The following is a 13,200-nucleotide window of genomic DNA, read 5'->3' as shown; positions in this document are numbered from 1 at the left end:
AACTATTGGAATTTCATCAGGACAAAAAGCTTTTGCACAGGAAAAGAAACAGTCCACAAAACCAAAAGACAACTGACAGAATGGGAGAAAATATTTGCAAATGACATATCAGATAAAGGGCTAGTATCCAAAATCTATAAAGAACTTATCAAACTCAACACCCAAAGAACAAATAATCCAATCAAGAAATGGGCAGAAGACATGAACAGACATTTTTCCAAAGAAGACATCCAAATGGCCAACAGGCACATGAAAAAGTGCTCCACATCGCTTGGCATCAGGGAAATCCATATCAAAACCTCAATGAGATACCACCTCACACCCGTCAGAATGGCTAAAATTAACAAGTGAGGAAACGACAGATGCTGGCGGGGATGTGGAGAAAGGGGAACCCTCCTACACTGTTGGTGGGAATGCAAGCTGGTGCAACCACTCTGGAAAACAGTATGGAGGTTCCTCAAACAGTTGAAAATAGAGCTACCATACTATCCAGCAATTGCACTACTGGGTATTTACCCCAAAGATACAAATGTAGGGATCCAAAGGGCTACGTGTACCCCAATGTTTATAGCAGCAGTGTCCACAATAGCCAAACTGTGGAAAGAGCCAAGATGTCCATCGACAGATGAATGGATAAAGAAGATGTGGTATATACACACAATGGAATATTATGCAGCCATCAAAAGGAATGAGATCTTGCCATTTGCAACGACGTGGATGGAACTGGAGGGTGTAATGCTGAGTGAAATAAGTCACTCAGAGAAAGACATGTATCATATGACCTCACTGATATGAGGAATTCTTAATCTCAGGAAACAAACTGAGGATTGCTGGAGTGGTGGGGGGGGGGGGGGGATGGGGTGGCTTGGTGATAGACATTGGGGAGGGTATGTGCTACGGTGAGCACTGTGAATTGTGCAAGACTGTTGAATCACAGATCTGTACTTCTGAAACAAATAATGCAACATATGTTAAGAAAAAAGAAAAAGAAGAAGATAGCAGGAGGGAAACAATGAAGGGGGGTAAGTGGGAGGGGGAGACGAACCATGAGAGACGATGGACTCTGAAAAACAAAATGAGGGTTCTAGAGGGGAGGGGGGTGGGGGGAGGGGTTAGTCTGGTGATGGGTATTAAAGAGGGTACATTCTGCGTGGAGCACTGGGTTTTATGCACAAACAATGAATCATGGAACACTACATCAAGAACTAATGATGTAATGTATGGTGATTAACATAACAATAAAAAATTTAAAAAATATTAAATAGCATTTTTTTAAGTCTGTCATTTGTAGAAATAGAAAGTTGATATACACACAGTCATGTCTGTGCTGCCATTTACCATATGATTTCATTCTCCCACTATTTTTCTTCTCAAAATACAAAATTTAGCTTAGTATAGCACATTTCATTGATTGAATCAGCAGAAATTTTTGAAGACATTGGGAAACAAAACTGACAAAAATCCTTGCTTTTCTTTTCTCAGAAAATAAGCAATAATTATGGCAAATAAGTAGATTTTTATATATATCATTAGATGATAATTTTAGAAAAATAGAGCAAGGTTAGCAGGATTGAGAGTTGAATGGGTTAGGGAATGGGTTACAAATACACAGAGAGTTATCTGAGCATCCCTTATTAAAAGATGTGTCTGAGCAAAGACATCAAGGTGGTAAGGGAATTTCCATCCAGATATTTGAGAGCAAGCCTGCACAAAATAGAAGGAGTAGGCTTTGAGGCAGGAGAACACCTGGTTTGTCTGAGGCATTACATGTGGTTGGAGTTGAGGCAGTAAGACAGAGATAAAATAGAGTGGTTGACTTCCAGTCTTTGCTTCTAGTCACCCCGGGGACCACAGCCGTCGTGCTTATCTAGTTTCTGTGATCAAGGAAATTCCTGTCTCTTAGCAGTAGTCTTTTATCCCTGTCCATGCCCTTGGCTCTGAGATAGTTTTTTAAAAATAGCCTCAGGGGGGCGCCTGGGTGGCTCAGTCGTTAAGTGTCTGCCTTCAGCTCAGGTCATGATCGCAGGGTCCTGAGATTGAGCCCCGCATCAGGCTCCCTGCTCAGCAGGCTCCCTCTCCCTCTGCTGTACCCCCTGCTTGTGCTTGTTCTCTTTCTCTCTCTCATCCTCAAATAAATAAAATATTTAAAAATAGCCTCAGGTTGAAAAGGCATTAACTCATAATTTAGTCTTAACCCCAGGCTTATCTCTTTGTTTAGTGGAGAATTGTTGTGTTTTGTTTTAATTTTATTTATTTACTTGTGAGAGAGAGAGCAAGCGAGCACAAGCAGAGGGAGAAGGAGCTGAGCAAGGAGCCTGACATGGGACTCAGTCCCAGGATCCTGGGATCATGACCTGAGCCAAAGGCAGCCACTTAACCGACTGAGCCACCCAGGCGTCCCGAGTGGAGAATTCTTAACAGTATCTAGAAAGGCCTAGATTAGGCTTTTTTTTTCCCCCTCAGTTTTATCTCCTATCAGGTCTTCCACCTCACTGCCTCTACATACACTACTTACTTGAGCTTGATGTACAGAATTTGACTTTTTCAATCCTGAAAATGTCCAAATTACTGTACCCTCAGTCAGTTTCAGTTTGGCCTTAACTGAGCTATATTTACTTTCAAATATTTATTGATGTCAGGATTTACTGAAGGCTAAAAAATTTAGTCAACAAATACCAACATCTGGACTTTAACTTACAGTTTTCCCTAATATTATGTATAGACTCAGTAGGCACATGATCCATGTCCCAAGGTACAATATTTGATAGTTTAAAAGGACTGAAGCTGCTACAAAAATTCTCAAATTCCCTGTTTGGTCTTGTGGGGTCCCTGCTACTACTGTCTGACAACCCTCCTCTTAACTTTATATTACAGTTTCTCATTCCCGACATGAAGTTCTTAGTTTCAAGCAACAGGAACCAACTCAGGCTGATTTAAATAGAAAGATAATTTATTAAAAAGGTATAAGGTGACATGAGAGTCCATATATAAGTCCTACCATTTATGACTAATTGTTTTTCAAAAAGAATGCCAAGACAATTCAATGGGGAAAGAATAGTCTTTTCAACAGATGGTGCTGGGACAACCGGATGTTGACATGCAAAGATTGAAATTGGATCACTTCTTTAATATCATACACAGAAATTGACTCAAAATGAATTACACACCTAAATGTAAGAGCTAAAACTGTAAAACTTGTAGAAGAAAACATAGGAACAAATATCTATGGCCTTAGATTTGACTCTAGTTTTGTAGATAGGATCAAAAGCATAAGCAACAAAAGGAAAAATAGGAAAATTGGACTGCATTGAAGTTAAAAACTTTTGTGCTATAAATGATATCATCAAGAAAGTAAAAAGACAACACACAGAATCATATCCAGATACTAGAATCCAGAATATATAAAGAACTCTATGATTCAGTAATAAGAATTCACATCACCCAATTTAAAAATGGGTAAAGAATTTGAGGGGACACTTCTCTACAGAAGATGTAGAAATAGGGGCACCTGGATGGCTCAGTCGGTTAAGCATCCAACTCTTGGTTTCGGCTCAAGTCATGATATCATAGATCGTGAGATCGAGCCGAGTTGGGTTCCATGCTCGGGGTGGGGGGGGGAGTCTGCTTGAAGATTCTCTCCCTCTGCCCCTCCCCCCACTCTCTCTTCTCTCTCAAATCTTAAAAAAAGAATGATATAGAAGTAGCTAATAAGCACATGAAAAGATGCTTAATATCATTAATCATGAGGGAGATGCACATCAAAAGCACAATTAGATACTATTTTACATCCACTAGGATGCCTATAATAAAAATATCTGAAAAACAATATGATAGTTCTTCAAAATATTAAACATAGAATTGTATGATCCAGCAATTTCATTTCCAGGTACATACACAAAAGAAACGAAAGCCGGTACTCCTATTTGTACACCAGTGTTCATAGCAGTAGCATTCAAAATAGCCAAAGGGTGTGAACAACAACCCATTGTCCATCAGCAGATGAATGGATAAACAAAATGTACTATATACATACAGTGGAATGAAATTCCGTAAAGTGGAATGAAATGTGATACATGCTGCCACTTTGAAGACAGACATTATGCTAAGTGAAATAGCAAAATACAAAAAGGACAAATATTGTATGATTCTACTTATATGGGGTACCTAGAATAGTCAAATATATAGAAACTAAAGTAGAACAGTGGTTATCAGGGACTGGAGGAAAGAGGGAATTAGTTATTTAACAGATACAGAGATTCAGTAAGGAATGATAAAAAAAATTCTTGAAACAGATAGTGGAGATGGCTGCACAACGGTGTGAATGCACTTAATGCCATTGAACTATATACTTTAAAAATGGTTAAAATGGTATGGAACTGGTGAATCACTATATTGTGCACCCGAAACCAATATAACACTGTGTGTTAACTACACTGGAATTAAAATTTTAAAAATTTAAAAAATGGTTAAAATGGGAAATTTTGTTGTATATTTTGCCACAATAAAAACAAAAAAAAGTTTAATGTGTTTCTAAGTATGTGGAGAAATTAGTATCCTCATACAGTGCTGTAAAACAGTGCAATCACTTTGGAAAACAGTCTGGCAGTTCCTCAAAAAGTTAAACACAAAATGGACAAAGGCCTTAGTATTTCTCAAAGAAGATTGACACAGATGGCCAATAAACATATGAAAGGATGCTTATTTCGTATTCTTTTATGAGCCGGTCAGTGAGGTGTGTCCATAAGAGGAGTCTGAGAAGAGGCTCAGGAAAACAAAGTTTATTATACTTACAGGTCCTAGAGATAGAAGGCATGGCATGGACTATGTAGAAAAGCTACCAGGGTGGTTAGGGGACAGAAGACAGGAGCAAGGGCAGGGTTTAGGCCAGAGCCTTTACTGGGGTTTCCAAATGAAAGGCAAGACAGAACAGGGTGAACAGTTTAGGATTGGCTAGTTTATAACTTATTTGGTATTTGATGGTATTTGGGATTTGATTTTCTACTTTTTTTTTTTTGCCACCTGTCACAAATTGATTCCTTTATGAACATTTCAAAATGCAATTAAGCAAAAGAATACTTTTTTATTAAGCTATCTAATGTTTTTATCAAATAATAATTTTAAATTCTTAAGTTCTTTTATTTCCAAGAGTAGAATTGAATAGAATGATAGAATGAATGATAATATTCTATAAGGTAATATCATGTGTAGCCCTGATGGTTCAACAGGTTCAAGTCAGGAAGGTCCCATTAGAATTGTTTCTTCTGCCTCTCTGTGTTCAATCTATACTGTAAGTTGGCCTCAGAAACTATTCTCAGTCCTTCATCTGTAAAAATGGAGACCACTATGAAAGGATCTCACTTATTTATTCCTTTTTTCCAACTGTCCATTTGTTCCTGTATCCAGGATATTAGGATGATTGACTCTGTCTCCATAAGAAATATGGTGAAGATAGATTTGTAATTAGCTGCAATTCAATGTGATGACTGCCATAAAAGTAAGTCATTTAGGATGCCATGAGGGCACAGTATTGACGGTACTTGTATGTATTAATTATCTTTCAGTGTCCCTGAAAACTCAGTTTGGTACCATTACCTTTGGGAATGACTTTGCATTTTTGCCTGATAAGTGTCTATAGTCAAATACTATGATTTCTTTATATAATAGAAATAAGTTCCTATTTCAACTATTATACTTTCCCAATTCAATTCACATTCCAGTCCATCTTATCAAACTTCACTTAAAAATCAATACACTGAGGGCCCCTGGGTGGCTCAGTCTGTTAAGCATCTGCCTTCAGCTCAGGTCATGATCCCAAGGGTCCTGGGTGGAATACCGCATAGGGCTCCCTGCTCAACTAGGAGCCTGCTTCTCCCTTTCCCTCTGCCTGCTGCTCCCCCTGCTTGTGCTCTCTCCCTCTCTCTCTCTCTCTCTCTCTCGCTATCAAATAAATAAATAAATAAATAAATAAATAAATAAATAAAAGCTTTAAAAAAATCAATACACTGAAACATGTCTTTTTCTTAAAAACATTGTTGGAGTTGAAGATCATGCTTCTGAACTGATTAATTTTTTCTTGATATAGAAAATAACATTTATCTAGTTGTTTCTAGGCAGCACAAGACCATTGAGCTCTCCAAGAACCCAATCTGAGGTTTGCAAAGCTGCCAAAATATTTTAAGACGAATGAGAATATGTTAACATACATGTTGTCAACTGTTTCAGAGATAATAAGTTTCTAATGAGCCACAAGAGCCCTGTGGGATTAAGGATGTAAATTTCAAAATCTAGATTCCTTCCTGTATTATATTTGGCTGGAGTTCTGTTTTCTCTGAATGTGAAAATACCAACTCATAATTTCTCAAGAGGGATACTTACTACGTTATTAAAAACAATGAATTACCTTACAGGTTAAATAACAGCAAGCCAAGCATAGACCAATGATGAAAGTTTGTCATGAACTAAGGATTGTGATTAATCCAATTTTGTTCATTTGACTAGAATTGGAAGGAGAAAGGAAAAAAGGGAAGGATGGATTATATTACATAGTTTATAGTGGGTTTACAGAAAGAAGGAAGAATAAATTGATTTGGGTTTACAGTGAAATTTGAACTCACAACCAGGGGTTGTGAGACTAATCTTTTAACCTTTGTATGCACAGACACACACACACACATTTTGAAGAAAACGATAAGCAGTGGCGCCTGGGTGGCTCAGTCAGTTAAGTGGCTGCCTTCCGCTCAGGTCATGATCCCAGGGTCCTGGAATCGAGCCCCACATAGGGCTCCCTGCTCAGCGGAGAGCCTGCTTCTCCCTCTCCCTCTGTCTGCCGCTCTGCCTACTTGTGCTCTCTCTCTATCTCTATTAAATAAATAAAAATCTTAAAAAAAAAAAAAAAAAACGATAGGCAAAAGCAACACCTAAAGTCTGCAGTGCCTAATATAGTGCTTATTAGCACATAATATGGTCATTAGTACATGTTTCTGGAGATTGTTTAAAATTCTCTTATTTTGGTTTTTTCTTAAGATTTTATTTATTCATTTGAGACACAGAGATATAGAGGGAGAGGGAGAAGCAGGCTCCCTGCTGAGCCAGGAGCCCGATGTGGGGCTCAATCCCAGGACCCTAGAATCATGACCTGAGCCAAAGGCAGACCCTTAACCATCTGAGCCACCCAGGCGCCCCAAAATTCTCTTATTTTGAAAGAAGGTTTTGAGTTAAAGCAGGGGTTGGCACTTTACAGCCCACAGGCCAAATCTGGCCTGTGATCTGCCTTTGTAAATAAAGTTTTATTAGAGCTCACTGTGTTCATTTATTTATATATTGTCTATGTTTCTGCACTATGGATGCAGAATTGAGTAGTTTGGCAAGTGACTATATGTCCCACAAAGCCTAAAATATGTACTCACTGGCCTTTTACAGAGTAGGTGGCCAACCCCTGAGTGTAATCCTCAGTTTCAGCCATATACAAATTGTATATTTCTTATAATCCAATGAGCTTTGTAAAGGTAATATATTTGTTGTGTTGAAAAATGTTTTGATCCCCTGATTTTCCCCAACTTTTTCGTACTTAAAAATTTGAAGAACATCTTACACTTTTAACATAGATTAGGTAAAATTTTGCCATGTTTGCTTCATCTGTTCATCTCTCTCCGTGTACATGTATACATACATGCCTTTATTTTTTTTTTTGCTGCTACTGTTGAATTATTTGAAAGTTACAGATATTGTGCTCCTTCAGCATACACCTCTAAGAATGAGAGCGTTTTTCTACGTAACCCATTGTTTTAAAATTTAAAGACACACGTAAGGGCTTTTTGTTTGTGTGTAAGGGCTATACAACTGTCTTTCTGTAGCACTTTGTTCATCTCTGTGTTCCCATTTATAAACTGTAGAAATTCTAAGTATTGTACATTAGTTATCTATTGCTTACTTGTGGTAGCCTAAATAATGAATGGCCCCCTAACGATTTCCATGTCCTAATCCCTGAAATATGTGTATATGTAACCTTACATGGCAGAGGACTTTGCAGATGTAACTGAGGAATTAAAAATGTATCCTATATTATGTGATGGGCTCAGTGTAATCACAAGGGTCCTTGTAAGAGGGAGGCAGGAGAGTTAAAAGCAGAGGAGGTGGTAAGTAATAAGAGAAATGTGACAGTACCACAGCTCACATTGAAAATGGCAGGGCTCAGAGTATTCACACCCAATTTCAAAGCCATCAACTCCTTTTTTTTTTTTTTTTAAACAATCCTTCCCTTACTTTCTCTCTCCTTTTGCATTTTACTATAATTATCAAGAAAAAACTTGGTGGCATCTTCAACGCTTTGCTTGGAAATCTCTTTAGCTGGACTATCCAGTTCATTTGCCTCATTTTCTACTTTCTGTATAACTGCAAGTGACAGGGTTGCTGAACTTTCTGTTACTACATAACAAAGATCCCCCTGCCTCCCAATTTCTAATCAGATGTCCCTACCTTCCTTAAAACCTTATAGGCAGCCTCCTTAAAGTTCTTATAGCTACCTCCCACTGCCCAATTACAAAGAGAACCCTACGCATGACACCAAAATCTGTATTAGTTATCTACTGGCACTTGAAAATTTAAGGTGATTAGCAGCTCAAAACAGCAAGCATATTATCACACAGTTTCTGAGGACTAGGAATCCAGGTGCAGTTTATCTAGATGCTTCTGGACCAGGCCTGTCGTGAGGTTGTAGTCACACTGTCAGCCAGAGTGGCAGGCATTTCAAGATTCAACTGGAAGAGGATCCCTTTCCAAACTCACTCATGTGACTGTTGGCAGGTCTCAAGTCCTTGTCGGTCACTGGTTGGAGATATCAGTTCTTTGGCACAGAGACCTCTGCATAAAGCTGTTCACCGCATGCAGCTGGCTTTCCTCAGAGCAAGGAAGCAAAGAGCAAGAGAGATTACCCAAGACAGAAGATACAGACTTCTTGTGACCTAATCTCAGAAGTAACATCCCATCATTTCTGCCATATTCTAGTTGTTAGAAGCAAGTTACTAGATTCAGTTCACACTTAAAGGAAGGGGATTACACAGGTCATGGATACCCGGCCCGAAACATAGGGGCCCAGTCTCAGAGGCTGCTTACCACAGATAACAAGACACTTGTGTCTCAGAATGGGCCACAAACACTTTTAGTGTGAAAACAGTTTATTAGAGAAAGTTTAATATTCTCCATAAGATCAAGCCACATTCAGAGTTTGGCCTCATAACATTTCTGAGAGTTTCTCCTATAACTTGTAGAAGTTTGACCATCTGAAACCCTTAGGGAATCAGTCATTCTAGTCAAGTTTTGGGATAGATCTGTCCCAGACCAAATCTTAATTAATAATTTGGTGTAGAATTCCTTCTGTATTTGATCACATGCTTCCTTACCTTCTTAAATAAATTACTGACCATATTTTGAAATTTTATTTCATCAAAAGAAAATTAATCTTGTGTTATATAGAAAAAATGCTGCCTCCCCCTAACATAGGATATAGAATTGTCTCTTTTTTTTTTTTTTTGAGATTTTACTTATTTACTTTACAGAGAGAGAAAGAGACAGCGAGAGAGGGAACACAAGCAGGGGGAAGTGGGAGAGGGAGAAGCAGGCTTCCCGCTGAGCAAGGAGCCCGATGTGGGGCTCGATCCCAGGACCCTGGGATCATGACCTGAGCCGAAGGCAGACACTCAACGACTGAGCCACCCAGGCGCCCCTGTTGGTCTGTTTCTTAACTCAAGGCTTCCTGTCTGCCTTTTTATAATTTGTGTCTTGTTTTATTTGTCACTTTGCAGTTATACTTGTCCATTGCCTATGTGTTTGCTGTATCTAATTGCTGTTAGTTGAAAATAAATAACTTAGGTTGAATAAAACCCTGTGTGAAGGAAAAGGGACCTGTGGAGGGTTGAATCTGCAGTCTGCATGTCACATTAATGATATTTATTAACTGCTGCTAGTTGCTCCCAGACTTTAGTTTACATTTTAGTTGTAAATTGTTACTACATATAGGTGAGGCTGCAGTAATGGTGAAGTGGTATTGGGCTTAGTGGGTCAGTTCCTAATTAATTTTATGAGAAAGCTGAAAGTGACCTGAGGACAAATAATCAGTATTGTGCATTGCTTGCTTCAGACAATATTCTAAAGCTTTTCTTTCTTGGATTTTTGAAACTTCTCAGGCAATTTAGGCAAAGTCTCCTCCCTTCTTTAGCTCTGTATTCTAGGTAATCTCACAATTAAAGGCTGCACTTATAATAAAGTTAATTATACCTCACTTCAAAAATCTGAACCTGATTTCAGACTATAAACCCAAAGCAGCAAATATAATTTACTTTTATATTTGAGTGATTTCTTTGGAAATTCTGTTTGTTGGCAGCCATAGCCTCTCAAATGGAAACACACTGTCACTACCACAAGTAAAAGCTATTAAGCTTTTAAATATGTGGAACTCACATTTTTATATGCATTTCTTTTAGACTTTATTAAGTGCTTTGCTCTGAGTGCCTCAAAAGCAGAGCAGTAACCTTTATAACTTGTTAAACACAGACCTGGAAGGCCTACTGGACAGGGTGAAGGTGGAACTGAGAAAGCAATCCCCCTTTGATGCTCGGGCTTTGAGAAACTGCCTTCAAACTCACAAAGTATTAGAGCTCAGAGGGGAACAGTTTAAAACCTCTTAGTCTTTCCTCATACCTCCAGTCTCTTGCAAATAATTAACAGTAAAGCTAAAGACTATGGGAATACATGTCTCTCCTATCTTTTTTTATCTTTTTTCTCTGTACGACATTTCTTTTCCAGTAGTGGTATGTTCCTCTATTTAGTAATTCCATAAATAGTGGTTTGCAGCCTCCAGACACAAGTTACCTACCTGGACTTCGGAGAATGTACATACTATGGGTGTACCTTCATACATGGAGAAAGAACACTGACCAAAAAAAAAAAAGAGCCAGCTGAGGAAGCACAACTGTAATTAGCCTCAATCTTCATATACAGAATTTCAGTCAACTTTTTGTGCTTCAAAGCCGAGACGCACAGGATATTTGCAGAACTTCTCTAGCACGAAAGAGACCAAAAGAAAGAGAAAAGGAAATCACAGAGGAATAAAAACAATGTAATGAGCAAAAGAAAATGTAAATGACAGGGCGCCTGGGTGGCTCAGGTCATGATCCCGGGGTCCTGGGATCGAGTCCCGAGTCGGGCTCCCTGCTCAGCGGGGAGTCTGCTTCTCCCTCTTCCTGCCACTCCCCCTGCTTGTGCTTTCTTTCTCTCTGACAAATGAGTGGATAAAATCTTTATTTTAAAAAAAAGGAAAGAACAAGATGGTTTAAAAAAAACAGAATTTAAAAATTTGGAAACAAAATATGAGAGCTGAAATTTAAAATCAGTAAAAGAAAAAATCAGTAAAGTTGAGAAAATCTCTTAGAAAGAACAAAAGGACCAATAGATGACTTGGAGAGGAAAAAAAAATTAGAGGCTTTATTCAGGTGGTCCAGTATTTGACTAATTGGAGAAAAATAGGGGCACCTGGGTGGCTCATTCATTGAGCATCTGCCTTCGACTCAGGTCATGGTCCCAGGGTCCTGGGATTGAGCCCCGCATTGGGCTCCCGGCTCAGCGGAGAGCCTGCTTCTCCCTCTCCCACTCCCCCTGCTTGTGTTCCCTCTCTCGCTGTGTCTTCTGTCAAATAAATAAAATGTTTAAAAAAAAAAAAGTGATGATGAGGAAATTATCAATGTTGTAATATAAGGACATTTCCAGGAACAGAAGGACATGTATCTCCAGTATGAATGAAGAAAATGAGTCTCATCAAGACACATTATCATGTAATTATAGAACACTAGGGGTAAAAAAAAAAAGTCTTAAAGCTTCTAGAGTGAAAACAAAGGTCATATAGAAAGGACCGGGAATTAGAATCATATCAGCCTTGTCAACCCAAACATGGGAAACTAGAAGAGAGTGGAGCAATGCCATAATTTCAAAGAGAAAATTACTTATCTAGAATTACATAACCAGATAAACTTTCAGTCAAGTATTAGGATAAAATAAAGACATTTTCAGACATGCAAAATCACAAAAGATTTGCCTTTTTAAAAAAGATTGATTTATTTTAAAGAGAGAGGGGTTGGGGAGGGCAGAGGTAGAGAGAGAATCTCAAACAGACCCCCGCTGAGTGCAGAGACCGGCACGGGGCTTGATCTCACGACCCTGACGCTCTGACCTGAGCTGAAATCAAGAGTTGGACACTTAACCGACTGAGCCAGCCAGGTGCCCCCAAAATTTGCTTCTTATACACCCTTTCTCAGGAGCTACTGAAGAGTGTACCAAAGATGATGGATTAACCAAGTAAATGGAAGACCTGGGCAAGGAAATGGGAATCAAAACCAGAAAGGTATGAAGAATATCCAGGATAGATATTCTTGGAAAATCCCAAGACAACACCTGAGCAGGAAACCTAGAGAACAAGCAGTTCAGATGGAAGTAAACAGAGGGTTTCAGGAAGGATGTTTTGGGAAAGGGGAAAAAAGGAAAGAGGGAATGTAAATGCCAAGAATCATAGATTACCGAGAGCAGAAATCTCCCACTGAAGTAAGTACTGCTGGGAATGCATAAACTGTAAATGATGAATTGCCAGAGGCTCAGTGAGAGTTCAAAAAATTGAGAGTTTAAAAACCAGGGGCACAGTCTTAGGGGATCCCCCCCAAACTCTCATGAATTTTACCTCCAGGAGCCCCACAAGGTTCTCTGGGTGAAGATCAGAGAAAAATCCCCTGGTGCTCTGACAGAGGGAAGGGGAAAGTAACCATTTTAAAATAAGCTTGGGATACTAACAGCTTGCGTTCAAAGTAGACTATTTTGCCAAAGCCTAACCAGCTTGGGGGAAGGGAACTACCCAACTCTAGCCCCTCCAGCTTTTCTGTCTTACCTAAAGGGGAGGGAGGGGAAGCGGAGAAGCACTTAACAATGGTTACAGCCCAGGCACACAGACTCACTAAAATACTTAGATGTAATTATGGGAGTATAGAATACTTTCTCCCCCACCCCCCAAACACACATACCCTACCACCACACCAGTCAGGCTCTTGTATAATAACAGTGGATTACTACTAAAAGAACTGCAATGCTCAGATTCTGTTTTTAAAAGAAGTCTCTAGGGAAACCCCAGAACAACAACAAGTACAAAAACAAGGACACTTGAAC

At 39.0% G+C, this 13,200-nt stretch overlaps 1 protein-coding gene across 3 annotated transcripts in view; it reads left to right on the top strand.

The window, feature by feature from the left end:
* Window positions 1-13,200, top strand: part of TPST1 (tyrosylprotein sulfotransferase 1) — a 160,355-nt gene that overhangs the window by 135,335 nt on the left and 11,820 nt on the right. Inside the window, exon 4 of one of the 3 annotated variants that reach the window (XR_012375709.1) lies at window positions 5,404-5,494. The exons of the other annotated variants lie outside the window; for them this stretch is intronic. The gene's annotated coding sequence lies outside the window, so the exon portion shown is untranslated. The remainder of the gene's footprint in view (window positions 1-5,403; window positions 5,495-13,200) is intronic. 3 annotated transcript variants of the gene reach the window in all.

The sequence above is a fragment of the Callorhinus ursinus genome, unplaced genomic scaffold (genome assembly GCF_003265705.2).
Source record: "Callorhinus ursinus isolate GAN/ISIS: 27379988/994484 unplaced genomic scaffold, GSC_fseal_2.0 scaffold55, whole genome shotgun sequence".
Classification (NCBI taxonomy): Eukaryota; Metazoa; Chordata; class Mammalia; order Carnivora; family Otariidae; genus Callorhinus; species Callorhinus ursinus.
This window is presented reverse-complemented; position numbering and strand designations above follow the sequence as displayed.